This window comes from Oncorhynchus keta, chromosome 31, assembly GCF_023373465.1.
Source record: "Oncorhynchus keta strain PuntledgeMale-10-30-2019 chromosome 31, Oket_V2, whole genome shotgun sequence".
Lineage (NCBI taxonomy): Eukaryota > Metazoa > Chordata > Actinopteri > Salmoniformes > Salmonidae > Oncorhynchus > Oncorhynchus keta.
This window is the reverse complement of record NC_068451.1, coordinates 25,624,463-25,627,166: the sequence shown is the minus strand read 5'-3', so window position 1 is coordinate 25,627,166 and position 2,704 is coordinate 25,624,463.

Sequence of the window (2,704 nt, the reverse complement as noted above, 5' to 3'; positions counted from 1 at the left end):
CTTGTAAGCCCAGCTATATGTCTGACTTAGAGAAACTGGGGCCTAGTTATAGGCAATAGGAATTGTTCCTGGTCAGGTCACATGGTAAGAAAGAAACACCCTACACATGAGACCAGGATATCTCTATCTAGCCATGCTGGAGAGTAAAACAAGGAAAAGTCTCCCTTATGGGGACATTTCCCATGTCCCCATGAGGACAAAGGCTATTTTAAGCTAAGGAGTTAGGTTTAGGCTTTGGGTAAGAGGTTAGAGGTTAGGTTTAGGGTTTGGGTAAGGGGTTGGTGGTTAAGTTTAGGAATTAGGTTTAGGGTTTGGGTAAGAGGTTAGAGGTTAGGTTTAGGAGTTAGGTTTAGGGTTTGGGTAAGGAGTTAGAGGTTAGGTTTAGGGTTTTGGGTTTTGGGTTAAGGTTTATGGTTAGGGAAAATAGGATTTTGAATACAAATTCATTTTAGGTCCCCACGGGGATAGAAAACATAACGTGTGTGTGTGTGTGTATGATAGGGAAGCTGTGTAAGAGGAAGCAGATGTGCAGGATGGGAGGGGTCATTCTCCATGGTTGTGATATTACTGTGGGTTAGGCTCACATCCTCATGTCAGTAGGAACAGTTAGGGTCTATGAGGTACCATGTCCTTTTTTTCACTCAATCAAACTGAGTAACAGAGCCACAGCAATGTATTACTTTATATTTCATTACACTCCTGTATGTTCAGTGCCAAGGAAATAATGGTTATGCATGTATATGATATCTGAACCAAAATGCATGGAAATGCCTTTCACACCTGGACAGAAACAGGGCTTACAGCGAGTGCAACAGCACTATGTGATGTGGCCTTTCTCTTTCCCTTGTGTCCCCCAACCATTTGAGTGTCTGTCTGTACCTAATCAAGCCTCCAACTCCAGTATCTCTCTCCTCCCTCCCTCATTCCCTCTCTCTCATTCCCTCTCTCTCCTCCCTCCCTCGTTCCCTCTCTCCCCTCCCTCTCTCCCCTCCCTCTCTCTCCCCTCCCTCTCTCCCCTCCCTCTCTCCCCTCCCTCTCTCCCCTCCCTCTCTCCCCTCCCTCTCTCTCATTCCCTCTCTCCCCTCCCTCTCTCTCCTCCCTCTCTCCCCTCCCTCTCTCTCATTCCCTCTCTCCCCTCCCTCTCTCTCCTCCCTCTCTCCCCTCCCTCTCTCTCCTTCCCTCTCCCCCTCCCTCTCTCCCCTCCCTCTCTCCCCTCCCTCTCTCCCCTCCCTCTCTCTCATTCCCTCTCTCCCCTCCCTCTCTCCCCTCCCTCTCTCCCCTCCCTCTCTCTCCTCCCTCTCTCCCCTCCCTCTCTCTCATTCCCTCTCTCCCCTCCCTCTCTCCCCTCCCTCTCTCTCATTCCCTCTCTCCCCTCCCTCTCTCCCCTCCCTCTCTCCCCTCCCTCTCTCCCCTCCCTCTCTCTCATTCCCTCTCTCCCCTCCCTCTCTCCCCTCCCTCTCTCTCATTCCCTCTCTCCCCTCCCTCTCTCTCTCCTCCCTCTCTCTCCTCCCTCTCTCATTCCCTCTCTCTCATTCCCTCTCTCTCCTCCCTCCCTCGTTCCCTCTCTCCCCTCCCTCTCTCCCCTCCCTCTCTCCCCTCCCTCTCTCTCATTCCCTCTCTCCCCTCCCTCTCTCCCCTCCCTCTCTCTCCTTCCCTCTCTCCCCTCCCTCTCTCTCTCCTCCCTCTCTCTCCTCCCTCTCTCCCCTCCCTCTCTCTCCTCCCTCCCTCATTCCCTCTCTCCCCTCCCTCTCTCCCCTCCCTCTCTCTCTCCTCCCTCTCTCTCCTCCCTCTCTCTCATTCCCTCTCTCCCCTCCCTCTCTCTCTCCTCCCTCTCTCCTCCCTCTCTCTCTCCTCCCTCTCTCTCTCCTCCCTCTCTCTCATTCCCTCTCTCCCCTCCCTCTCTCTCATTCCCTCTCTCCCCTCCCTCTCTCTCTCCTCCCTCTCTCTCCTCCCTCTCTCCCCTCCCTCTCTCTCCTCCCTCCCTCGTTCCCTCTCTCCCCTCCCTCTCTCCCCTCCCTCTCTCTCTCCTCCCTCTCTCTCCTCCCTCTCTCCCCTCCCTCTCTCTCATTCCCTCTCTCCCCTCCCTCTCTCTCTCCTCCCTCTCTCTCCTCCCTCTCTCCCCTCCCTCTCTCTCCTCCCTCCCTCGTTCCCTCTCTCCCCTCCCTCTCTCCCCTCCCTCTCTCTCTCCTCCCTCTCTCTCCTCCCTCTCTCCCCTCCCTCTCTCTCCTCCCTCCCTCGTTCCCTCTCTCTCACCTTACAAGGAAAGGCAGGCAGCGTTGATGTCATAGAATGAAGAATGTTGCAGGAATGCAGAGAGAGAGTGAGACAGGGAGAAACAGAGAGGAAAGACAGGGGCTACTGCCTCACAGCAGTTTATGAACATACAGGATGAGATAGAGAGATGTGGTGTTGACATAGTAATATACACATCATGAGAGAAAGTCCAACAAGAAAGAACTTGTTAGGAAGGATGGTGTCATTTATTTTCCATGGAAAGGGGGAGGAGAGAGAGAGGGGGGAGGAGAGAGGGGGGGTCTAACAGCTGTAGGGGAACTGAGAGAGAGGGGTAGAGGAAAGTTAACAAGCACTTTTTGTCTCGGTTTGGATCTACAACTAGGGAAAAGGAGAAGGAAGAGATAGATACTGTAGGGGAGGGTAATAATTTGCTCTCCCAACTGCACACATAGGTAAGAACAGATTGTAT